General features: G+C 41.6%; 1 long non-coding RNA gene across 5 annotated transcripts in view; it reads left to right on the forward strand.

Annotated features, from left to right (window-relative positions):
- The window catches only part of LOC115031731 (uncharacterized), a 104,085-nt gene that overhangs the window by 10,708 nt on the left and 65,912 nt on the right, over positions 1–27,465 (forward strand). For 4 of the 5 annotated variants that reach the window (XR_015048710.1, XR_015048713.1, XR_015048711.1 and 1 more), the window contains exons 2-4: positions 23,992–24,042; positions 25,839–25,916; positions 26,020–26,189. This is a non-coding gene — a long non-coding RNA (uncharacterized LOC115031731). The remainder of the gene's footprint in view (positions 1–23,991; positions 24,043–25,838; positions 25,917–26,019; positions 26,190–27,465) is intronic. The other variant, XR_015048712.1, reaches the window with a different exon arrangement.

The following is a 27,465-nucleotide window of genomic DNA, read 5'->3' on the forward strand; positions in this document are numbered from 1 at the left end:
TGGGAGTATAGCAGAATGCCATTAGCAGTCATTTTATAGGTACCTTTTTTTTTTTTTTTTTTTTTTAAAGAACAGTAGTGTTTGGTTCTAACCTAGGACCCTGGACGATGTAGGCAGGTTCATGGTCACCAAGGACATTTAAGGTATGAATTTCATCTCACGGAATGGCCTTTAAGTCAAGTCAGGTATTGGCTGGTTGCCCCCATAACTGCCTCTATTGCCCTACTGTGTCTCCCATGAAGGTCGCTGTTGTAGATCGAAGGGATTGGGGCTCAGTGGTTGGTGTTTGCATTCTCATTTGGTAGCATGCAGAGCACCTTCCTGTATCGAGAACATTAGCCTGTCAGGGGGAAGGCTCTGTGTAGGTACCAGCTTGACTTCCCTGTGCTCAGTAAGCTGTGGAGGGGTTGTGTCAGCCACAGAACCTTGCCTTCAGTTCATGGAGAGCAACCTATAGCCTTCCCAATAGCCTGGGCTGTTTGGGGGTTCCCCATAGTACCACTTTCGCCAACAACTCAATTAGGTATAATCCAATCCTGGTACTGAACACTTGTTTTGGTGACAAGAGATGTCCAGTTGGGGGTCTGACTCCCCTGTTATTTGGTGACTTTATTTAGACCATCTTTATATATGCCTATATTTTAGGAAGCTTCTACGGTATTAGGTCTCCATATTACCCCTCTGATGGCCCTCAATTTTAGCTGCCTCTCTCTGTATTCCCTCCTATGTCCCCTATCTTCTCTCTCCTTCGCCTGTTTGATTCGTTTGTTCCAGTTCCCCTCCTTGTCCATCCACAATTATCTAGTACATTTCCTTGTCCTGGGGACAAACCTGTCCCTCTAAGCTCTGCGATGCTATGGACTGTAGTGTGCTTATCATTGAGGTAATAGCTAATATCCATATATAAACAAATGCATACCACATTTGTCTTTCTGGGGGTTGAGTTACCTCACTCAGGATGATTTTTTTTCCTAGTTTCACCCATTTATTTGTGAATTTCACGATTTCTTCCTTTTAAATAGCTGAGTAATATTCCATTGTGTAAATGTACCATTTTTTAAATGTATTTTTCTTTCTGTTGAGGGACATGTAGGTTGTTTCTAAGTTCTGGCTATCATGAAGGAAGCAGCAATGACCACGGCTGACCAAGTGTGTCTGTGGTGGGATGAAGCATCCTGTGGTTAGGTACCCAAAGGTGGTATAGCTGGCGCTCAAGGTAGATCTCTTCCCAGTTTCCTAAGGAACCCTCACACTGATTTCATCAGTGGCTGTCCAAGTTTGCACTCCCACCAACAATTAGTCCATATTCTCAGTGGCATTTATGTCAGACATTTCGGTGGGTGTCAGATGAAATCTCTAAGTAGTTTTGCTCTGTATTTCCCTGATGACTAAGGATGTTGGACATTTCTTTAAGTGTTTGTCAGGCATTGGAGTTCCCTCTTTTGAGAATTCTTTGTGTCGGTCTGTGCCCCATTTTTAATTGGGTTATTTGTTTTTTTGGGTTTTTTTTTTTTGAGTTCTTTATATATTTTGGACATTAGCTCTCTGTTGGATATGTAGCTGCTAAGACTCGTTCTTTCCCCATCCCGAAGGCTCCAGCAGTGCTACTTTTTAAATGAACAACGAAATAATGACCATCATTTTAAAATTCTACAATGAATCTCTCTGCTTCCTCCTTCCCTCCCCCTTCCCTTCCTCCCTCCTTCCCTTCCTTCCTTCCTTCCTTCCTTCCTTCCTTCCTTCCTTCCTTCCTTCCTTCCTTCCTTCCTCTCAATGCAACATGGCAAACTACATGCTGTGAAATGGTAGGAGCTGTATTGGCGTCTCAGTTTCGCTTACACGGTAGCTAGGTGAGATAAGACAAGCAACTTAACTTGTATATGCTTCATTTTTCTTCTTCAATTAGAAATCCTGGCCCCTCAGAGCTCTATTAAGAGGGGGGAAAATTAAGAATCTCAAGTCAATATCCAGAATTAGCAAGAACTCAGTAACAATATAATAAAGTTCTTGTAAGTAAAGTTATCTATTATTTTCACTGACTGAAACATCTTAGTGAAATTTAGTATAAAAACTAACGTATTAAATAAGAGATGAAGGCTGGTCCAGTGTTACAGATTAAGTCAGGAAGAGAGCAAGAAGCTGGGGTCAGAGGCAAGCTAGGCAGTGTAGCCATGGGAAATAGAGTGGCCAGGAAAACCTGGGCTTACACTCAAGTCCTTTTCCAGTTCCAGTGCTCAGTGTAGAAAGCTGTACTGTGGGTGTCACAGGCCCTTATGCTTGAGATAGAATGCAATGGAAGAATATTTATGTGACTGATGGATGAAGGAAAAACTGAGATCCTTTATGAATTAAGCAGTGGTTTCATATAAAAGTAGGCGGGGCGCAAAGACCATGAGACTGCGTTCCCTACAAGGATACAAGAAAATCAGCTCTGTTAAGATCGAGAACCTAAAAGAAGAAGAAGGAGGAGGAGGAGGAGGAGGAGGAGGAGGAGGAGGAGGAGGAGGAGGAGGAGGAGAAGGAGAAGGAGAAGGAGAAGGAGAAGGAGAAGGAGGAGAAGGAGAAGGAGAAGGAGAAGGAGAAGGAGAAGGAGAAGGAGAAGGAGAAGGAGAAGGAGAAGGAGAAGGAGAAGGAGAAGGAGAAGAAGAAGAAGAAGAAGAAGAAGAAGAAGAAGAAGAAGAAGAAGAAGAAGAAGAAGAAGCAGCAGCAGCTGGCTGTGGTGGCACATGCCTTTAATCCCAGCACTCGAGATGCAGAGGCAGGCGGATTTTTGAGTTCGAGGCCAGCCTGGTCTACAAAGTGAGTTCCAGGACAGCCAGGGCTACACAGGCAAAAAAAAAAAAAAAAAAAAAAAAAAAAAAAAAAAAAAAAAAAAAAAAAAAAAATCAGGAATGTAACTTGTAAGGAAAGATACTGACGAGACTCTTCATAGAAATATGTTAGTTAAACAGAGAGCCTCACATGTATTTCTTAAAGCAGTACGCCACCACTATTAAACGCCTGCTTACAAAAGACAGAAGGCATCCTTGCAGATCATGTCTGGTCATTTTTATTTTGTCTCTATGATCTTCACAGTGGACGTGTAGGTAGGGAGTTGATGGTATTTTGAGGACCTACTGTATGCTAGATGTCTGTATAAACGGTGAGATAAGAAAAGGCAGGTTAAAGGCATGAAGTCAGAGCCCGCTCAGGGTGCATGCATGCAGCACGTAAATCAAGATAGAAAATAGAAACACTGCTTTTTCCAAATGTATCTGACACTGAAAAGCTGTCTGTCCTGGCCTTCCCACTTCATCCTTTCCGCCCTCCCCTGGGGGAGTCCACGATTTGCAGAGCTCTATTGACAGGAACTATACTGAGATATCCTAGAAACGTAACAGTAGCTTGCTTGTAAACAACTTGACAACTGTTCCAGGCACACACACTGTGCCCAGTAAGTACCCAACCGACCTGGTTTTAAAAGTGAGTCTTTAAATATTGAAAACCATGCCACAGGAAGCAAATCAGCTGATGTTCGATATTATAGCATAAAGCTATAAAAGAGAGAGGGACACTGTGGTGTTGGTGCACTGTTCCCGACTGTCATTTATAAATGATAAGGAACATCAGAACATGGGAGGGGGGGGCACGTTTACTCTTGTAAATACTCATTTGGTCTAGAGGTTTGAACAGTTTTTGACGCTGCTCTCTAGCGAGGTAACCGTTGTCCCACCTAACTCCTTTACCCGACTGGTTTGCAGTTTGGCCAAGGGCACCGACCAGGGAGGAGTTAAACTGTGTTCCCTAGAGCCAGGGTCTGCGTTTCCGCCTGTCGCTTCCTCTACATCCCAGAATAAACTGCTACTTAGGAAAAGAAGAGCCAAGCATCTATGAAGCACCGCTGCTGCTTAGAGAGAAATAAGACTTGTTTTTGCAAATAGTAGCACTATTAAAAGAGGCAGCGGGGGAGACGAGCATCAGTCATTCTATATTACATATAAGCAGTTTATTAAAGAATTAAATATTTATGGCTTACAAAGGAAGGCAGGCGATGCGCCGCAAACGGCTTGCTAAGAAGTATGTTCTAAAACAATGATGGATAAACAACAGCCAGTGCAGGAGCTTTACAAAATCCCTGCGTTAGCTATGTATTTCCAGCCTAGCAGAACGGGGAGCAGTTGGCAGCAATGTCACACCATTTTTGTGCTGATCTATATGCCAAAAGCCTTCAGTGAACCCAAAGCAATTCTTTGATCCCGTGAGTCCATGCAGAGCAGAGAAAGGACTGCTAGGCACAGCAATCTGCAAAGGCTTTATGGACGCCCCTTTCCAAGCTAATAAATATTAATCTAGATGCCCATTTAATACATAAAACAAAGCAAGCTCTCCCTTCTTTACAGAACCGACAGAGAGATCAGATAGCCGAGCCTAATTCTTTGACTTTAAAGAAGAATCATTTGAGATTTAAAGGGGCAACGTGATCCACGCAAGGTCACATGACTAGTTAATAACAGAATGGAAGCTAAAATCCGTGTCTCTTACGCGTTAAAGCCACATTCTTTCCACAGTATCACCTTTCCTCAACCCCCTTTTAAAAGCAGAATTCTTTCTTACGATCCATAAAATATCTCATGTTAGCGTTAGCGAGCGCTAGGAATGGGGAAGAGAGCCCAGGAGATGGGGCTCAACATTGAAGCGTGAGAACCTCGGATGGAATGCGCAGAGCCCACGTAGGGCCAGATGCACTTTCTCAAACAAGATTGCAGTTCAGCCATGCTTGGATGAGAGTTTTATGAGGACGAGGGCTTCAAGGCGGACACAAGTGTGTACAGTCTCTGAAACACAAGGACACAGCCTGACTCTTAGGTTGTTCAACAGCTGGAGCGAACAGGACGCTGCTAGGGAAACGCTGGCGCTCTCTTGATGCGACTAATGATAGGGCCTTTCTTTCTCCATGGCTGAATACACACACAGGAAGAGCGTTGTTTCAGAGCCTTTGTGAGCATGACTGTCCAGGACCTTAAGCTCTTTATAATTTCAAGTGCCAGAAAGTTATTGTTCTATGCTTTGTGAAAGTCACGAGCTTCTACATGTTCTGTACACACTAGTGTAGACTTCTTTCTTTTCTAGGCCTTCACATTCAGTCATTTGGGTTCACCAAGTCAAGTATAAATCCTTGGTGCCTATACAACAGCTAACACGCTGGCTTGTCTAGAAAAAGCCAGGAGCTGCTCTCTGCACAAACTACTTTCCTATTTGAATCTGTAATAAAATTATATCTAACACACACAACCTATGATTATATTACATACTTGCTTCTTCTTAAGGAAAAAAACCTACCTTATAGAGGGGTATAATCAATGGGTAAACAGCCCACATGCTTTGATATACAGCTCTTAGTGAGTTCAAGTGCTCACCAGAGAAATATCCAGCATTGTGAAGACCACAAACAGTTATGCTACAAAGTTTCCTTTGCTTCATTGTACGTTTGTTGTAGGTCTATAGTAAGAACACTTGTATGGCTCATTTTAAGTAGCTAATACTGTCCTATGTAGAACGGTAAATCACTCAACTTTCTTTATCCAATCTAACTGAAGTTATGTACCTTTAAACATCACACTTCTTCCTTCTATGGTGGCTACTGTTCGAGTTTTAATTTCTATGAGTTCAGTATTTTTTTTTTTAGATGATACATGTCAGATAATATGGTATGTATTTTTCTGTATCTGGATTATGTTATCTAGCATCAAGAACTCGGTGTCCATTCATGTTGCCATAAATGGTAAAAATTTCAAAACTGATTAATATTCCATTATATGGACATACCACAGTATTGTCATCCTTTTGATGAATAATTAGATTGTTTCCGTATCTTGGCTATGGTGGCTAGTGTTAAATGAACATGGAAGTACAAATGTCTCTTCCAGACACCCGTCTCTTTTCTGTTCTATACATGCCCCAAATTCAGGTCACCGTACAGCTCAATATTTTTAATCTTTTGGTATCATTGTCCCTAACCACAGTGACAACTCACGCAGATGTAGCTCCCTTCTTGTACTTCCCTGCCAGCACTTGTCGCTTATCTCTTAAATTACAGTTTTCCTAAGAGCTGTGAGATGCTATCTCACTATGGTTTTGCTTGTAGCCATCTGGTAATGATTAGCCTTGGATGATAATAATACTGTTTCATATGTCTCGTAGCTTTTCTCTTCTTTGATGAAATGTCTATTTACTTTCTTGATTTTCCAAGACAGGTGTCTCTGTCTCTTTCTCTCCCTCCCTCTCTCCCTTAAGTTCCTTAAGTTGCAGCTAACCAAAGACAGAGAGCTTTTATCGTAAATTTCCTTGGACTTTTGTGGTTTCAGGTCTTATGTTTAAGTTTTTAACTCATGCTAAGTTTTGTGTGTGGTAGGAGCACTTGTTTTTATTCGTTTGCATGTGTATACTCTGTGTTGCTCTACTATGAACTAAAGTACCATCCTCCCCCTCTCCCCCCAAACCCCCGGGCATTCCTGGTACGCCTGCTGAAAGTGAGTTGTTTAGCAAGTTACAGGTTTATTTCTGGGCTCTCCATTCTATTCCGCTTACATATGTTTTGTAATATAATTTGGAATCAGTGAGTATAAAACTTAAATTTAGTTCTATTCTTTTTGTCCAAGGTTGATGTTACTACAAAGGCCTTCCATATGAATCTGAGGATTGACCTTTCTAGTGATGTGAGAAAAGGCCATTCAATTTTTATAGGGGTTGCATTCAACTTTTAGACTGTCTTTGAGTAATGTGAACATTTTTTTTCCTGCAATAATGAAACCTCCAAGATGACTGAGTTATGGAGAAGTGTATTTGGGGGTCCTTATTTTTAAGGTATCAATCTAATATCAATTGGCTCCATTGCTCTGGGCCTATACCAAGCAGTATGTAGTGGCAGGAATATATGGTGGAATGAAACTGCTCATGCCAAGAGCCCAAGAGCAAAAGAACCGAAAAGGAACCAGTGTCCCCAGAATCCCCTTCAAGGGTCTTCCTCCCATAAGGCCTCACTTCACAGAGGTTCAGCCACCTCCCAGTGATACCCTGAAATCCAAGCCTTCAACACACAGGCCTTTGGGGAAATTCAAGGTTCAAACTGTAATGAGTACTGTAGTTTTTTTTAAAAAAATGATTTATTTATCTTATGTATGAGGACACTCTTGCTGTCTTCAGACACACTAGAAGAGGGCATGGGATCCCATTACAGATGATTGTGAGGCACCATGTGGTTGCTGGGAATTTGAACTCAGGACCTCTGGAAGAGCAGTCAGTGCTCTTAACTCCTGAGCCATCTCTCCAGCCCGTAGTATAGCTATTTTAATAGTTTTCATTTTCCCCAACTATGACCATGGTCCATTCTTTTTATTCTAGTTTAATGGCCTTCATCAGTGTTTTTATAATTCACAGTGTACACATACATGCCATATAAACACACAGTGCTCACATCTTCTACCTACCTGTCATATAAACAAAACCAGACTGCCTTCCCCTGCTTCCCCCCTGCCTCCTTCGCTTCCACACCACAACCACACAGAAGATTTCTGCAAGCTCAGAAGGTGTGAGTACTTCTCCCTTTCAGAAAGCATCAGTGGTAGCAAATGACAGACTGGCAAAGTGTCCTCTGACTCAGTTCAGATCTGACGCTCTCTGCCTTGAAGGAAGAGGTCATGCTATAGATGGAAGGCTCAGCTCCTCCCACAGCAGATGCCAATCACAAGCCCCTGGCTGTTGCATTTCTGTTTCTGACTGGCTATGAATCGTGGTCCCCATAAGCCCTTTGGCTTTGATTCATTTGCTTGAGGGACTCTGAGAATTCATGGAAGCACTTCCTTATGGGGGTTAGGTATAGAGCTTGCATGGGCTCTTCAGGTGCCCCCCCCTTCCAGGAACCTTCCTGAGGTCAGCTGTCTGGAAGCTTCCCCAATCCAGTACCTTGAGATTTCATATGGAGATGTCACTGAGCAGACTGGATGGCCCTGCTGTGCTGCAGGGCCAGTGGGCATGCATCTTTGGAATGAGGACAGTGACCATATAAGGCTTGGTCATAGCCATTCTTTATGACCAACTGCAATATAAAGGACAGGGGGGAAATTAGAGTTTCTTTGCCTTCCCTTGGGGAAGAAAAACCCTTCCCGATTGGAGAGGGTCTGTTACAAGCCTGTGTGGGTAGGGACATTGTTTGTAGATAGCATATAATTAGACTTTTTTTTCACCCATTCAGTAAATTTCTTGACCCAAATTAATTATTGATGCATAAGGCCTACTTCTACTTTGCTGCTACCTCCCTTAGTGTTCCGTAATTTGTTGTTGTTGTCTTTTGGGTTGGTGGATACCAGGAGTCTGTTTTATCTACCCAGTTAATCAAAATGATTAGATAAGGGAGAAAAAGATAAAAGTTCAAAGCTAAATTTTCTTAGCTGAAGTGACTGTTAGAACATGAGCCTGACTCTTTAAGAGATCGGTAATTCTAAAAGGCCAGATCCCACAGTCTGTGTCTATCTTACTTCCTTTTCCTCTCTCCCTCCTGCCTCTCATTAATATGTTGTTCTGTGGTTTTATGGTCTTACCTGGCTCTCACATACTCTTTGTCATATGGGCTACTTTGAAATAAGTCATGACATGTGCAATTCCTGCCATCCCTTGAAAGGTTATAAAAGTCTGATATTTCCTATTGTGTGTGGAAGTTCTCATAGTTCTTCTCTATTGCCTGTCCATGGTGGCTCTCTCTCTCTCTCCCCCTCTTAATTTGAGCTATTCCTTTCAGGAGAACTCCAGTCGAGGGTTCTAACGGAAGTCTCTTCTTCCCGTTAAGTCCCGACTTCTGTATCTACTATAATGTTCTGTCCCTTTCCGCTTCTCTCCCCCCACAAACCCCATCAGGGCTCCCTTGCTTGCAAGGCCCTTCCTCCTGATGAAGCTTACAATTTAACTCTGTGTTAGCTTTTTTCTCGACCAACTTCTGTAACTAACAGAGACAAGGTGAATGTAGCGAAGTGAAGAAAGATGGTAACTGGAATTAAAAAAAAAAAAAAAAACAGAGGCAAGGTGTTATGAAGTTAATGGCTATTTTCTTCTTGAGGGCTGGAACGCAACAGCCACAATTATAATTAAATATTAAAATTCTGACACCAAGGGAGAAAACATGATGCATAAGAATGAACTTAGAAAGACATTTATTAGATGGACTACAATGGTTAAAATTTATGTGCAGATCTGACCTAGAACCTTAATAGTATCCTATTAAAGGCCACTAAAATTTGGAGTAGCAGCATACAGAGAGGGAAATAGAAATGACTGGGACACATCAGTCTAAAAAGGCAAGATTAAAGGCGATTCTTCACAGGTAAACTGACTTATTCGATCACAGAAGAAGGATCTTTCTCAGAGCTTGAGGGTGGCAAACATGGGCTGCATATGATTAAATACAATAAAACAAGATTATCTGATATAACAACATTTCAGAAATTGTTATTTCACAAACAAGAAAGTAAGCTTTAAAAAGCCATCAGGACGAATGAATACTAGATTCATAGTGTATCATAGGGAAGGTAGGATGTGCTTTGATCAATAGCAAAGAAGGCAGTAATGTTACAATACTTGGATATTATCTGTGTGACTCCCATATGTTGTTAGAATGTTATCTTGCAGTCTTCCTTAACTTTCAATGAAGAATGTAAGTAAAATGAAGTCCATTTAATTGACTTTTATTAAAACATATCTTGGGGGAAAAAGGGAGCATCATTAAACAAATCAAAATCTAAGATCATGGGTGCTTACGGTGCTTACGGACTGAACAGCAAACCAACAGTGCTAAGAACTCTGCCAAAAGACTACGTTAAATTATTGAGAAACAACTAAATTGGTCTTGCTATTTTGTATCACTCCGAGGGACTGATGAGGACCTGGTTTCTGTATTTCACACTTCCAAACCATAGTTACAACTAAGACTCATCTTTGTGAAGTTCCCTCAGATAAACTCCCAATCAGTGTCAGGATTGAAAACCAGCTCTTTTGGGCATCTCTGCCCAAAGTGCGAAGAGCCGTTATGAAAGACGTGTTGATGAAGCCAGTAAATTAGTAGGTCTGAGAACCAATTGCTTGTGTCTTTGGCGTTTTCAACCCGGTATGACAAAGATGAATTCACTTCTGCGAAGATGAAAAGCACAGACCAAACTGTAATTCTAGGAGTTGTTATTATAAGCTCTCAAAACCAACCGTTAACAACTGGATAAGCCAAACGTCCAGGGCTAACTGAAGGCCACAGACTTTTTTCTTTGTTTTCTTTTCTCTCTCTCTCTCTCTCTCTCTCTCTCTCTCTCTCTCTCTCTCTCTCTCTCTCTCTTTCTCCATTTTGCCCTTTAAGGAAAGGCTATTTGTCCCTAGGAAAAATTAGATATCAGGATAAAGCAGTTGTTTCTGGGGAATGACCACCAATGCTGAGCAGGGGTTGAGGCGTGGGTGGTGTCTCATTCCCCATAGGGTCTTAGAGAAAGTTACTGCTTTAAGGCACATAATTCCCACGTATGCCCGGTAAGATGAGACAAGCTGTGCTTCATAAAGTTAATCCTCAGAAAAAGATAGGGCTCCTCAGGCAGTGTTTGCAAACAATGAACAATGGGTTCCATGGGGCGAGTGCATCAGCCAAAATGGCTCATGTGGAACGTGAGTACCAGCGCGTGAGTAACTGCTCACAGAAGATGGTAGAAGAGAACTTTTCAGATGTGACTGTTTACTTTCAAATACATTTGATCTCTAAAATATTAACAAAGACGGAAATAAATGTGACATAGGGGATTTCAAGCATTATCTAAATCACTCACAGGTGACAGAGGATGAGGGAGGTGTAGTTTAAGAAAGTTAATACAAATAACACTCAAAATACATACTGTAACTAGAAGTGTTTTCCTTTCCTGAGAAGAAACCCAGGCACGCTTCACTATCTCTTATGCTACTGTCAGAGTCTGCCCATCTTCTTGCAGTAGTTTTCTAACTAGTCTCCTCATTTTTACCCACCCCAGACTACTCAGTGTGTGGGTTCATCTATTTCTTTTCCTTCCCTGTCTGTCTGTCTGTCTGTCTGTCTGTCTGTCTGTCTGTCTATCTATCTAAATCCTCTAGGTATCTATCTATGTATCTATCTATGTATCTATCTATGTATCTATCTATGTATCTATGTATCTATGTATCTATCTATCTATCTATGTATCTATCTATCTATCTATCTATCTATCTATCTATCTATCTATCTACCTATCCTCTCATCAAAATGCTACTACTTAACTCCATCAGCCTCCCCACACTCAGAGTGACCCTGATCAGGCTTTCTGTCTGGCTTGCCACTGCTCTCTCCTTTACATACTCAACTCTCACGTGCTGGCCTCCTTGGACCTGCCATGCACAACCCCCCTAGGAGCTGGAGCTTTCTCATGCCCTACTTTCTTTCTGTTGTGCCACTAGACAGCCTGATGGTTTGTACTTCATGTCCTTAACCTTTCCAATGTTGCTTTTCCTAACAACGTCCCCACTTTAGAAGTCTTTTTTAACAGTTCCTTGCTGATTTCTTTTTGTCCTGAGTACTTGCCTAGCTGGACGATGACTGACTTCTGTAATTACTCCTTTCTGTTTCTTGCTTGAATAATGCCCACCCTGTAGAGAGTTTGGCCATTTTGTTTACTGCTGTATCCTCTGACACCCAGAGCTGTGCCTGGAGTAGAGTATGTTCTTGGTAAACATTGTTCAAGAGACAATGCCCTAGTTTCAACTTTAAATCTCAGAAGTTACTCTACTGGGTTTAGAGACAGATTTAAATGTAAGCTACCTTTGTAAAATTTCAGTTGGTTTTCTAGTAAGATGGGAGAAAAATATAGACCTCATGTGTTTCTCTGAGAAGTAGACTAGAGACTTCATTTGAAGGAATTCCACAAACATCTAAATAACCTGTGGGGTTCTTATCTACTCTAGGGCCTTCATTCCTTCTCCCCACACCCAGTTCTTCCATTAAGTGTCCCAGACCTCTGCCTAACACTTGGCTGTTGGGTATCTGCTTCTGTATTAGTCTGCTGCTGGGGAAAGCCTCTCAGAGGACAGTTATGCTAGCCTCCTGTCTGCAAGCATAATAGAATGCCATTAATAATGTCAGGGATCGGTGCTTGTCCATGGGATAGGTTTCAAGTTGGGTCGGTTTTTGGTTGGCCTTTCCTTAGGTCTCTGCTCTATCCCCACATTTCTTTTAGACAGGACAAATTTTGGGTCAAAAGTTTTGTAGGTCGGTTGCTGTCCCTATTCTTCCATAGGGGGTCCTGCCTGGCTCTAGGAGGTGGCCTCTTCAGGTTCCATGCCCCCACTGTTGCCTAACAACAGCTAAGGTCACCAGCATCGACTCCCGGAAGCCTCCCCTATCCCAGGTTCCTGGAGGTATGAAATCAGTTATTTCTCAGGTCCTTTTCTTGGATAAACATTTTGTCACAGGGCAAGAAACTCTCCCTTATGATTTGGGGGGGGGGGGAAACCTGCTTCTGGAGAAGAGGTAGAAACGAAGAGACTTCCTGTATCACCTCAGAATGGAGAGTTCAGTCCTTTGAGGCAGGCGGAAGTCATGTTAGATGATTTATTACTCTCTACTACACTACGCGCGATGCCTGTAAGTCAATAAACTGCAAAACATTTAAATTCAAGGGAAAAGCTTTTCAGAGAGGGAATCCTTTAACTGAACTAGATTAAGAGATGACAGCGATGTTGAGAATTCCATGGGCATGACAGAGCTTATCAACTGGCATCATACACACAAGGCAAAAGCCATCAGTGAACCTCACGGTAAAGGCCTTAGAAACTCGGCCGAGTGGAAAGCAAAGGGCAACCAGAATGGGGGTGCAAGCCTGACAGGACATCTTCAAACCCTGGCACAGCTTCCAGCAGGCTCATTCATGCACACCTGCCCTCGTCCAAGGAGGAGAAAAGGAGAAGGAACAATCCTGAGATAGAAAAGTGCTTTCCACAAATGAGACCAAACAGCACAAATGGAAGAGAATGTGTCTCAGTCGTCACTTTTCTGTTTCTGCGAGAAAACACCATGACTAACACAACTTAGGACGAGAGTGTTTAATTAGGCTTATGGCCTCAGAAGGTTCGATCCCATGATGGTGCAGCAAAGGCATGGTGCCAGGAACAGCTGAGAGCTTGGATCGTGATCTCCAGGCAGGAGGCAGAAGAGAATACTGGGAACAGCATGCATCTATGGAAACCTCAAAGCCCGCCCCCAGTGACACACCTCTAGCAAGGCCACACCTATGAGTCCTTCTCAAACAGTTCTACCAACTAGGGTCCAAGCATGCACACATATGAGCCTATGGGGGACAGCCTCACTCAAATGAAACAGAACTCCACGTAGGACAAAGGACATACACATGCTTATAAGGACATCATATTTGAACAGCTGAGAAACATGAATAAAATACTGAAGATGGCAGAGAAGAAAATTATTGCAGAGAAAGCAAAAATCAAAATCACAGTAGACTACTTACCCAAAATGGCATAAGCTGGAAGACAATATTTGACCTATTTAATGTACTAAAAAAAGCCACCAACCTAAAATGTTATATTAGAAAAAACAATTTTTAAAAAGCTGAGATAATTTTTTTTCTGATTTTTTTTTGGGGGGGGGAGCGGGACAGGGTCATGGGTGTATAGTTCAGGTTATCCTTGAACTTATAGTGATTCTCCTGCCTCAGCTTCCTAAGAGCTGAGATTATAATTGTGTATCACCAGGTCTAACTTTGAGACAATTCTTTGCCATTATACCTATAGTATGGGAAAGCAGTACAGAAGCAGTTTGGTATTCAGAGAGCCAATAAGAGAGCCTTTGAGACTTAGAGGACGGGAGTAAGTGAGCAAATACTTGTTTCACAGGAGGGAGTTATGGATGGGGAGATGGAAAGGACACAGAATAGCAGCTTAACAAGATGAGAGAGAAAGCTCAGCAAGCTTTGGATGATGCCGACAGTTTAAAGGCCTCCAAACAGACTCAATCCAAGACAGTATAGGACACGCTGTATCACACTGTCAAAAGGGAACAACATACTTCTCAAAATAAGAATGGGGCATGCATATGTATCAAAAGATGGCCTAGTTGGCCATCACTGGAAAGAGAGGCCCATTGGACTTGCAAACTTTATATGCCCCAGGGAGTGGGTGGGTAGAGGAGTGGGGGGGGGGGAGGAGGGTATGGGGGACCTTTGGGATAGCATTGGAAATATAAATGAGGAAAATACCTAATAAAAATATTTAAAAAAAAAAGAATGGGGCTTGCAAATCCCTATAAAGGAATTCCCACAGACCAACACCTTATTTCTCAGCAGAAAGCTGATGGGCCAGGAGATAAGAAGTCGATACAATACATCCCAGGTACTGAAATAAACCAAACCAACCAAACAAACAAAAACAAACATAAAAAAAAACCCCAACAACCTACAAACCACACTTCCAGTCAAGAATATGACGTTTGGGGAAGCTGTCCTTCAGAGATAAGTGAGGAACAAAGTTTCTCACATGAAAGTCAAACATGAAGGAACTCACCTCTACTAGACTGGCCTCGCAGGACATGCTTCAGGGAGTCCTATATCTAGAAGTAAAAGGATAGTAGATACCACCAAGAATCATTATTGGCAATCTCCCTTCCATCCTCACTTTACCAAGTCCTACCACTTTTGCTGCTCAGATATGTTACCAGGTACCTTACACACCGGATCACTTCTGTCTGTGACCATTCTAATGCCACAGGCCAAATCGATGTCATCTCTTACTAGCTCACCAGAGCAGGAGTCTCTTATTTTCCTGGCACTCATTCTTCTGACAGTCATTTTTTCTGCACCAAAACCAAGGTGATATTTTAAAAGTTTGATACCTTGCCTCCTGTTCACAAAACTCTTCAAGGTTTTCTATTTGTCCCAAGAAGAAGATTTGCCACCCCTAAGACTGCATTCTAAGCCAAGCTTGATCTGGACTTAAATGCTCCAACCTCATTACGTAACATACTTCCCCTTATCATCCCAACCATATCCCAAATAAACATGGTCTGTAGGCAAGCATTTTCTTCTACACTGAGTAACCTTTCTTCTCATTTCCCACCTAGGTAACTGTTAGGACTTAGGTGTAAAACTTTCTCCTACAGGTTCGGGTGTTCAAACACTAGGTTCCCAGATAACCGTACCATTTAGGGAAGGTCATGGAAGTGTTTAGAAGTAGGTCCTAGATAGAGAACTTGGCTGCTGGCAGAAGTCTTGAGGTCTCTAGCTTGGTCCTGCTAAGATGTAAACAAGTCACTGAGACACTCTCAAATTGCCACATGTGGCCATGCCTTTCTGCCACGATGGGTCTTATCTCTCATGATAAAATAACCCTAGCCTACCTTAGATTGCATCTGGTCAGATATGTGTTCACAGTGATGCTTTTTAAGAGCGTGTTTGATTGTTCTGAATGTGGTGAATTCTGATCTATGTTTAGAGATGCCAAATGGGTTCAAAGTAGATGGGAACTTAAATCTCAAAGGCTAAAGCCTGGGTTGGGATGACGTCTAGGTGAGAGAGTATTCGGTGACCAAGGCCTTCTGTACACAGTGAGACTGATGCACATTACAAACTCAAAGAGATGATGGCATCATCCACACAGGTCTAAGCCAGATGGAGCCCCACTGCTGAGGGAGGAAGGGAAACAAGTCTCCACTAAGACAGAATCTATTTCCAATTGACGACTGCTTGCAAAGGAAAAATGAGTTGTCTCCAATGGAGTCTCACTGGGGATACCAACTACTCTTAAGGGCAGACCCCATGCTCAGAAGTAGGTGGCCAATACAAAATGAATCCAATGGCACTTTTGGAGGCTTTTGTCTCATATAATGTTTTTGCTGTTAATTTCTTTAACCCCGCAGATCTCTTTTGCTTATAGATTATGGTTTCTAATTGCATTTTATGGCATTTCTGTGTGTGTAAATGTGCTTCTGCATTTGTATGTATTTCTTATGCTTTTTCTTTGGCTCCTCTCCCCTGTTTGTTTGTTTTGTTCTATTCTGATTAGTTTGTTTATTAATTTTATCTTGTTCCTACTTTTAAGGTGTCTTTTTGTAGTCTATTGAGAGAAAGAAATAAAGCATGTGGATTTTGGGTAGGTGGGGATATAAGGATGATTTTGGAGTGTTAAAACCATCCCCAGAATATATTTTATAAAAAGTATCTATTTTCAATAAAATATTTGGTTTAGTGTTATAGGTCAGTGACATAGCTTTTGTCTAATGGCCACTAAGTTCTGAGTTGAAAGAAAGGTATAATATCAAGGCCTTTTGGAACCAAGACCACAGTTTAACCAAAGTCTCAGGAGCCTTCTGACCTTAAATGTCAATCAGCCACTTGACCTTAACTGACTATGGCAATCATTCCATGGATAGGTTCCATCACTAGTTTCATGTTACTTATGAAGACACTAAGCCTTTGAAAAGATGAAGGCTAGCTGTGGTAGCAGGTAATGCGTTTTGATGGCAATGTGAACCCAAGATGATGTCACGCATTTCCAGTAGTATATGGAGAGAGCACGACATTGGGCCTGGTTATCTAACTAAGAAACCTTAGGTTCATAATTTCCCTTTATGCTTGCGCTGTATGCATAGAATCACTGCTCGGTGAGTTGTGGCTCAGCGAGTTGTGGCAGTGAAGTCAAAATGAGAGCAATGATGGGAGGAAGTGTTTCTAGCGCTAACCGAAGGAGTGTTGAGAAACATGAATGGTCAGAGATAAATGTACAAACTGGCAAGAGACCCCCCCCCCAAAAAAAAAAAACCAACTTTCTTTCCAAACAGAGGTACACCTCCCCGGTGGAGAGAAATTCAGAGAAAGAGAAATAAATGCCTAGTTGCCCAATTAAAGGAGAAACTGTATTTCCAATCATAGCGTGAAAGGCAAGGTCAAAGGGGCAGACTGTTTCCAGTTTCGTAGAAAACCAACTTCCTAGCCCCTCCCTAGTCTCATCTTACTCTCAAAGTTCTTCTGGGTCAAAGCGCACGCTTCGTCTGTTTTCACTGTTTAGTTGTTACTCACAACAACGAAAATCAAATACTTAATTTTAAGACTGTATCTCGAAATAAGTAGATTAATATTAATCATCAAGAATCTAGACCACATCCAAATAATGAGTAACCACACCCATGCTTCTAGTGTTTACTGTAGATGCACATATGGAAATGTATCTCTATTCTAAGTTAAAGTATTATCATTATTTAGTGTTTACTGAGGATACACATATGGAAATGTTGTATTTTTATTCTGAGTTAAAGTATTATTATCACTATCTAGTGCTGACTGTGGATACATATATGGAAATGTTGTATCTCTATTCTGAGTTAATGTATTAGCATTATTCATCTTGTTTCTATGAGCAGAGAAGCTAAGACTTACAAAATCATTGGAATTAGCATAGTCAACAGGAAGGCAAGTTGCTCTAACTTGGAAGCTTGCACTTATAATTGCTGTACCTTGCTTCTCAGCTGTAAGTGTTCCCGGTTGGTGATCTGTGGATAGGCGGACATTTCAATGCCAACTGTCAGTTGTCTATATAGATTCTGTATGCTAGAAAAAAAAAATTAGTCATCTTGAGAGTATGTGTTTCTACAGTCTTTGATCATAGTCTCTTAAGAAATGGAAATGAAAATGCAAGAGAAAAAAATGGGAGGAAAAAAAGCAAAGATTGTGAACATATGAATTGGAGACCATGTCCCCTTTGAGGACTAAGGTAAAATGAAGGGCATGGAGAACAGAACAGAATGCAAAGAGGCTTACTGTGACCTGGAGTGAAAAAGAAAATTCATCTATGGTGACATAAAAAGGGAAAAATGTTTATTGGAGAGGACAAAAATGTTCATTTAATTTCAACTTTTTCAACTTCATAAAATGAATGGGAATATACACTTTTAAAAAATGAAACATCAAAAGTGATTGCAGTAGTTATGTTTTGTCAAACAGAATATTAGTTTAAAAGCAAATATGAGGAACACAGTCCTTAACTGTTTACCTCAAATACACAATGGAGCAACACATGTCACCCTTAACCAGTGTGAACAGGAGCACGTATAGAAGCGAGAAACCACAGTCTCAGGGAAAAGCATGCTTGGTGAGGACTCTGAGACTAGGCTATGAGAGACGTGGTACCATTGACAGTCACCTTCTCCAGATGTTCCCCCACCTCCTGCACCTTTTTAGAAGAGAAGAACTTATAAGAGGGTATAGGACAGTTAATTTCCCCCGTGGTTCCCCAAACTCTACCTCCATCTCAAAGACAGGTTTTGGTGTCAGTTGGAAAAGACCCTGCCTTGCAATCTGTACACAGAACTCCCTCTGGTACTGGCTGTCTTGTGTGTGGCACAGGCTCATCCTTTTCTTCATGGGTTGTTCTGCTCATACTGACCCTCAGGCTGTCTTTGGCAGAATAGCCCACAGAGAAGGCTAAGCACCACTGAAGATTCTAAAATAATAATAATTGTTCTAAAGTTTAAGAAGATTAGCAGTTTGAAATGCCAGCTAAGCAAAATGACGGCATATTAGCTGGAGGAGTTTTTTGTTTTTGTTTTTAATGTATAGAATGAGTTGTATCCATTTAAAAATGTCTCTGCTATTCAAAGGCTGGGTTTTAGAGAAAACAATTTGTATAAAGCATCAATACATTTCACAGTCATTAGGAAAACACGATTTTATTTTTTGAGGGAAAAAGTACAACATGGGTGTCATTGGTTCACTGTTGTAATGTGGGCGCTGGGCAGCTACAGGAGGATCGCTGGCTTGATTGTCAGCCTGTGTTACATAGCCTCAAAAGAAAAGTTGGCAGTGACGCGCCTTTCTTGATTTCTCCGTCTCTGGCCACTTCTTACTTAAGGTGGCAGGATCCAAATACTTAAGACGGTGTGTACGGTGGCAGTTACTTGGTAAGTGAGTCTTTAGACTCCAGGAAGGGAGAAGCGGAAGCTTCCCAGCAGGCAGCACTGAAGGAGAGTGACGAGTCCTTAGCCACGGATGTGTTTAAAGGAGTGAAGGGACCCGGTGCCCTCACTGTCTAATAGACACCAAAGAATCTCAACTCTGAGAATGGTAACTCTGCCGACGTCCACTTTATCTTGAGAATAAGTGTGTTTCCTTGTGTTTTATTTTTGAGAGATACGGACATTGCAGTATGGCCCAGGCTAGCCTACCACTGTCAGGATTAAATGTTTCTTTGGTCTCAGCCTTCTGAGTATCTTGAATTATATTCACATGCTACCAAGGCTAGAATAACACCCGCTGCCCCCTATCTGAAAGTCTCGAACTATGGAGCCCTGGTTGGCCTGCAACTCTTCTTGCAGGCCAGGCTGGTTTTGGTCTCATGGAGATCTGCCTGCTTCTTCCTCTAGAGTGCTGGGTTTAAGGTGGTCACCTTTTGGAAGAGTCTGTACACAGTGAGCTGCCACATAAGAAACAGGCTAGAAGATCTAAATATTCAAAAAGCTGAATAAGCATGCTAATGAATATATAGCTACGCTATATATATTACGTGTGCATGTTTACGTATTAATATCATTTAACTTAACCATTAAAGTCATCAATCAAACATTTTGTTCCAAATCATGGGTAAATACAGAATGTCTGAAACATACTTTGGTAATAAGGACACAGTCACGGTAAGAGGAAGGATTAGAATTCATTTATTTATTAGATTTTGTTCCCTTTTTGCTTGCAGTTTTGAGAGGGAGAAGGGTATTTAGACTAATGTGCATAATCTACGGAAAAAAAGGCGATTCAAAGCGTCAAGCCAAAACATAAAATATATAAACAAAGGGCCGTGTGCATTGCAGAGCTTCTAAACTTGGGTGTTGTTTAGCACTGAAGCACAGTTTCTCTCGTCCATGTGTCATCAAAACCCTGCTTTATAAACTGGGAAAGGGCTCCAGCAAACCCAGGACTACAGACGGAGAAACGGGTACAGGAAGGCGATAGGACCTGTAATCCTGGTAGTCAGTGGACAGTAACGCAAACAGCAAACCCCTCCGGCTCTGAGTGTCCCCGACTCGGAACCGACCCTGGCTAAGTCAGCATCTTCCCGATTCTGCTTCACAGCTGCACAAGGACAGTGTGTCCACGGTGGGTGAGCTAATGTGATGGTGTGCAGAGCCCTTTGGAGTTTGACCGTGCTGTGGACACTTTGGGAAAGGCAGCCCCACAAAAGCCTAAAAATCACGTGATGTGCACAGCAGAGGGTTAAAATTCTACTTGGCGTTACATTTCCAGCCATCTTGTTTGTTCCTGCTACACATGTTTATTACCGTACTTATTGACTCTTTTATGCCTAGGTATTTCGAACTCTTCTATCATATAATTTTCCTTCCATTTCTGTTTTTGTTTACATGGAAGAAGGACTTACTTAGTCTTGAGTTCCTCAGTATATTTGTAGGCAAAAATCTTTTGTTTTCCTTCCGCTGCCTGCCTCGATGTTGCTGGACTTATGTATCTTACTTGACAAGCTCTAAGCAGGTAAACTTTTCAACGGTAGGAAAAATTCCATCCTGCCACTTTAAAAGGAGAAATAACCCTGGTATATAATGAACCAACAAGAATTTTAGCACTTTTCACTGATATCCTACTATATAAAGGTTTCGAGGCATCAGCCATTTTCCTGTTATAAAATATTTATTTATTTCAGTTTATAGATAGATATACTTTTTTATGTTAGAAAACTGCAGGGTAAGGAAAAAAATGCTTCACAATTTAATGCTATTACTTCTGGTTGGGTAATAGTAGAAATCACTTAATATATACATACGATATGGAAACTACTGCCTCATTGTATGCTGGGAATGATTAATTATGCTTTTACATTAGAACAAAGGCGAAGCGAACATATGGTATTATGGCTTCGATACAGGTAATTCATTGTGGTACGAAACAGCCATGTACGGACCAAACAATAATCACTTACTACATGGGAATAAAGCAACCCCCCCCCCACTGAAAAATGGAGAAAGGCCTCTTTCTGCCTCTAATTAGTTTTTAATAAATGATACATAATAAATGGCAACATCCTAATTAGTCACAGTTTAGGCACAGTCCTTGAATGGGGGCGGGGATGTAGGAACGGTGGCAGCTGTTTGTACAGCCCGTGGGGCTTTCTGTTGGAGGGTAATGCGCTTGAAGTCTGGAAATGTGCATGGTTTCCTAAGGTCCTTCCAGGTAATCCATGACTCAGGGCCTGTAGGTTCTTTACAGCACATGTTAATAGCCTCTGTTCTCTCTCCCCACCCCAATTAACACCCAGTACACAACACAGCTGTTTTTCATGTAAAAGATGTGACAAGCACCCTGACATTTAAAAGCCACCCCCCACTCCCCACTCCCTTCTTTTGTTTTCCTTTCTCAATGCTAGGGACTGAGCCTCCTCAGGAGCACACTAGGTCAAGTGTGCTACCAAGGCACCATTTCCCCATCCGCTTCTGTTTACTGTTTAAATTGACATGGGGTCTTAGGAAGTTGGCTAAGAGGGCCTCGCATCCAACTCAGTAGCAGATCTTGAGCTTGTGATCCTTCTGCCCTGGTCCTCAGAATAGCAGGAAGACAGGCCTGCGCCGCTAGGTCTAGTTAGTTTTGAGGGTTTTTCAAGACGGTGTTATTTGGTTCCCTGATGCTATAAGACAGCCCGTGGACATTTTTCATGGTACAGGGCAGTTCTCAACCTGTGGGTCATGACCCCCTGGGGGAGTAAACACTTTCACAGATATCAAATCATATCCTGCATCTCAAGTATTTACATTACAAACCATACCGGGAGCAAAACCACAGTTATGAACTAGCAATGAAATTAATTTTATGATTGGAGTTTCACTATATCATGAAGAACTGTATTAAAGGGTCAAAGCATTAGGAAGTCTGAGAACCACTACAGTAGAGGAAAGGAACCAAAGATTCTTCTGATATATGGTCTTTTATTTTAGTATTTTCCATAGGCTTCCTTAGCTAGTGAAGACGGAGACCTTACCAGCACATGCATTTAGCCAGTCTTGAACAGTGGTAGTCTGCTTTCTACACAATACTATGCTATTTATTTATTTATTTATTTATTTATTTATTTATTTATTTATAATTGAGTCTCCTTCACAGTTGCCTGAGGAAGGAGGCGCATTGAGAAGGCAGGTTTGTCACTTGACAGAACAAAGTCGTGCTGCACATTCCCTGACTGTACTCGTCTCTCCATGCCTGCATTAACTGCATCCAGAGCTCTAACGTCAGGCTGCCTGCATGCATGCACTTTTCCATGCAAAGACATGGAAACTTGGCGTATTTTCTCAGAATAGAGAACCTTGGAGAAAAAAAATCTATTGCTTGCTCTGAAACATGGAAGAGACATGTTTACATATTGAGCCTTTGACCAACTACTCCTGAATAACCAAAGACAATTCATTCTGAAAGATTTTAACGTACAATTTTCCTTACGGGAATCTCCTCCGTTCCCAGTGGGATTACCTCGTGATTGCCTTTGTCCTCAAACCATACGCTCTTTCTATGCTGAACATGTTGAGGAATGCTCAAATGTGCAGGATTTAATGTACTCTATCATCAACATGCATGTAGCCTCTCTACATGCCCTTTATCAAGCTGCACGTGGAACAAAAGCAGAAAGGATCTTTTTTGTCAGATGGACACATGTATGGGAAGCCAGGTCGCCTTCCATGACATAGCGTCGCCAAGCTACTGGATACACACGCGTGCATACTACACGCAATGTAGGTGCATTTTTATATAAGGATTGCAATCTGCATTATGCCCTCGCATTTCTTCATACTGTGGTCTTCTGGCCACACCTGCATACATTGTGCAACCCCACTTCTGTTGAGTTCCATCCACCCAGCGCTGCAGAGCCTGGGTAGTGGGAGCTGCATCTTTCCCTTCGTTAACTGTGACCGGCTATTTACACCCTAACAATTCTGGCACAGAGCTGATTTAGCATTTTTATTGGAATGTGAAAGCTCTAAAAAGAAGGAAAAAAATCTAATCAGGCAGAAGAGATAGAAAACTTGCTGAATTTTCTCTCCCCCCACTCCAGGACCCCCCTGAATCCTATCAAAAGCACATCTTCCATTCATTGCTTCCCAGTGTCATTATGACAAGCGGCTACAAATCAATAGCAGAGGGAGAGGCAGGACCAGTCCGCACTCACCAAGTGATAAAGATTCACTCTCAGCCCCGATTTGCTAATAGCCCATAATAGCAGCCATTGGCGCCCTGCATTAAATCATACATTTCACTCCGCGTTTATTATGGGATTTTTAAAACTCCTCACCAAATTGGATTTTCTCGATGGTCTCTAATTTCCACATTTATCATTTAAAATTAAACTCCGCCGTGGAGAGGGGGTAGGGGGGTTGGGGTGGGGGTAGAGAAGGAGAAGGTAGAGAGAGGCCAGACAGTAGCATATTTTTCCTTTTCACCCCTCCCTTTTATGAAAACCCATAAATAACACCAGGTATCAAAGCCACAGCAGCTGTGGTCATACTTGCTTTTAGTATCAAAAAAATCCTAGAAATCAGCTTGGAGTGGTCCTTATGTGCTGGGGTATGGAAGAAAATGATAATTCCAGATGGTGAGACATCTATGTACAGAGGAGGTTTCAAACAAAGGATGCCGGTTAAAACCGCTCTCAGGAACGCCACAGTGAAGGTGAATTTACCAAAAAAAAAAAAAAAAAAAAAAAAAAAAAAAAGCCATCGGAAACAAATATGTTGCATTTTGCAAATATGTCAGTGTTTATAAAGATTACATTTCTCTTATTCCAAACCTCAGGGAGAGATGAGAAGAGAAAATTTGCATCAGGTTCTCGTTCTGAAATAGCTTGTTTGGCCTTCTATATTCTCCATTGGAAAATCTCATAGAGCAGCCCGGGTTGCGGAAGCAGAAACCTAAGTAATCTCTTACCCACACCCCACAGGTACCCCAGGAACATGAGCAGCAACCCCCGGGACCCTAAATCACCATACATGTGAGTATGCAGCTTATTAATAAAATGGTTTTGTAATCTTTGGGCATAAAGGTGAAAATTGAGATGCATGTCCATAGCCTAACAGTACAAAGGCCCATTTTCTCAAGGTTGCCCAAGTATGGCCAGATGGTAAGTGCTGTACCATGGGACCTGGAGAGAGCAGGCATAGAGATGCTGGAAGATGCCGGGTCTTAGCAAGGCAAACAGTAACCTGGGCACTTCCTCAGCAGGAAAGCCCAGATATCTACGTCATTATTTTTAAGAGACAGAGGAATTAACTGGTAGGTTATTAAAAGAGTTAAAATTTCCAGCCACTCCATAAAAGTACTGTATGTAGTTAATTAATTTGGTTTTGGGGTTCTGCTTATCTTTTGTTTTTTAAGTTATTTTTAAAAAATGTGTAGGGGTTATTTATCCAGCATGTATGTATGTCTGTGCCCACTGTGTGCCTGGAGCCCACAGAGTCCAGAAGAGGCAGAGGAGCCCCTGCAACTAGAATTACACACAGGTGTGAGCCACCATGTGGATGCTGGGAATCACACGCAGGTCCTCTGGAAGAGCAGCCAGTGCTCTGAAACCCTGAGCCATCTCTTCAGCCCCAATATTTTTGATAAAATTATCTAAAATGCTTTTAGTAATCTTTGAGAAGTATCTACCATTGATTTTTTTCAACTCATTTTCTCTCTCCCTTTTTAAAAGTTAAAAATAACAGTGTTTTCCTGTTGCCCCTTTCCCTTTCTCTTCCACTCCACATAATCTATATCTTGATTTTAAGAAAGTTTTTGTTCAAAGAACACGCTGAAAAGTGAAGCAAAAAAAAAAAAAAGTATGCTATCAGTTTTCACTAGGAACAAACATTTGCATAGATAGCATCCACAAGGGCCAGCATTTGTCAGTGTCCCAGAAGCCCCCTGTACTTTTCGATCCATTCCAACTCTATAAAGGTGGCTCTCTATCTTGCTGTTCTGACATCATAGACAAATTCTGCCTACCTTTGACCTTCACAGAAACAGGATAATCCAATGTGCACACCGTGTGTCTATCTCCTTTTATTCAAAGTTATATAAGTCTAATGCATGTTGATGTATCAACATAGTTATAATTTATTCATTTTCACACCCACAGAGCAGGGATCAGCAAACTCTCGCCAGAGCATCAAACCTGGTCCTTTGCTTTTGTATGGCCTGTGAGCTGAGTAAGATGTTTCTGTTTTGAAATTGTTTTTAAAAATCAAAATAATAACTTTTGCTATATATGCAATATAAAAAACAAAAACAAAAAACATTGAATTTGAGAAGTTGTAAATAAAATGGGTGGGGGAGTGTGGCAGTTCCAGGCTGCTCTCTAAATACCGTCCAGGGCTGCTCACATGCTGTAACAAAAGGAAATGAGCAGCTGGGACAGAAAGTCATATCCCAAAGACTAGCACATTGACAATCTGGTCATTTCCAGAGCAAGTTTATACTCCCTCCTTCAAGTGTTCCATTGTGTGACTGTACACAATTTATTTACCCTCTACTGTTAAAAGACATTTGGGTTGTTAAAAGAAATAGGGCATACACATTCTAGAAAGTGTCTTTGGTAAAGATATACATATAGAGAACAATGGTCCTGCTAGGCACAGGTGACATGTACTCTCTGTGCATTTACTGGCAATCAGTTTTCTATAAGTGCCATTGAATTGATTCACAGTCCCATCGGCAGTAGACAATAACCTGAGCTGCGGTTCTCTCGTTAGCTCTTGTTAGTCTTGTTCATCCAGGTGTTTTGATTTGCATTCTCCCCGTGTGTTACAGGAGCAGATATCCTCCTGCACACTGGAATTTTGTTTAGCTTGAGCTTGTGCAAGGCTTGTGCGGGCTGTGGCGGTCTTGGTGAGTTCGTATGTGTGTCTGGCTGGTTGTGTCCAGAAAATGCTGTTTCCTGGAGTCTTTCACCACCGTTGCTCGTAACAATCCTTCTGACCTTCTTCCACAGACATCTCTGAGCCTTCAGGGATTGGTGTGATGAAGATAGCCCACTTAGGACTCAGCATTTCAGTCTCTTTTTCTTTACACGCTGACCAGCTATGGATGTTTGTGTTGATTACCACCTACTGCAAGAAGCACCTTCCCTGCACTGATGATGGTTGGGCACTGCACTGATCTGTGGGTACAAAGTTCAACCCCAACCCCCATGTGTTTATGTGTGCGTCTGTGTGTATGTATGTGTGTGCACGCATGGGAGTGTGTGTGTGTGCATGAATGTGTCTCTGTGTATGTTCGTGAATATGTATCTGTGTGTCTCTGTATGTGAATGTTTGTGCATGTGTCTGTTTAAATGTGTGTGTGTGTGTGTGTATGCATATAATATGCTGAGTTCACTTACTGTTGTGCATATGTATATGATTTTGGGGTAACCACTTGGTATTGGATAACCAATTAGCAGGCTGATCCCTGGGGAAGACTAGTCACCTAATCTTGCTTTCAATTCTGCTACATAATTTTGCAGATACCCTTAATCAAGTAAAAATTCCTTTCTATCCCTGGTTTTTATTACAAATTTGTATTAAGGTTTATTGACGATTGGGGAGGGGAGGAATCCGGCAAGATGATCATGTGACTCCTGTCTCTCCTTTGGCTGACATGGCACATAGTACTGACTTAGAAATGCTAAGGCACTCAGGCATTTCTAGAATGCCACACCCAAGCATCATTTGCAATAATTTCTATATGTTAATAGATTCGGCTTAGTGAAATTTTGATTTTTTTTAAAATAGAATGATTACGAGAAAGACTAGCTTGTAGCTTTCTGTTCTGCCCGCATCCTCGTTTGGTTTCTACCATCTTCTTTATGCTTCTCGAAAGCCTAGTGGATGCTCTGAGCTGCTTTAGACAGGCAGCTGCAGTGCTGGGATAACAGAGCAGGGCGCTCCGAGACAGGCACTTCTTACATTCTACTTCCAGAAGGTTCGTGGCTCACTGTTTCCTAGCCTGCCCTTCTCTGTACAGCCTTTTGGAAATTCTAAAATTTCTATGTTTAATTCTACTTTCAGGATGTCTACAGTAAGGGCTTTTGTTAGTAACAGCATCTTAGGTTACTACCATCGGCAAGAAGAAGTATTTTAGGAAACGATAAAGAGGTAGACGATATATTCACCACCCTGGATGGATTTATAATCCAGTAAAATAAGCACTCCCTTTTAAAAAATTATAAATCAACTTTGAGATTCATCTTTAATTAAATTTTTTCATTCAAGTTCACGAAGCCTTAAAAAAATGACTTCTATTATAATGCAGGAAACAAATTAGCAGGGGGAAAGTTGGAAAAAAAAAAAGCAGAAAGAAGGTACAAAATAATTCACAGTCCCCCCCACAAAGACAGTGATTGCTAGCATTTAAATTTGTTGCAGGCAATCCTCAAAAATTTACATTCTCATATTTT

This window comes from Mus caroli, unplaced genomic scaffold (assembly GCF_978045245.1).
Source record: "Mus caroli unplaced genomic scaffold, Mus_caroli_1 scaffold_10, whole genome shotgun sequence".
Classification (NCBI taxonomy): domain Eukaryota; kingdom Metazoa; phylum Chordata; class Mammalia; order Rodentia; family Muridae; genus Mus; species Mus caroli.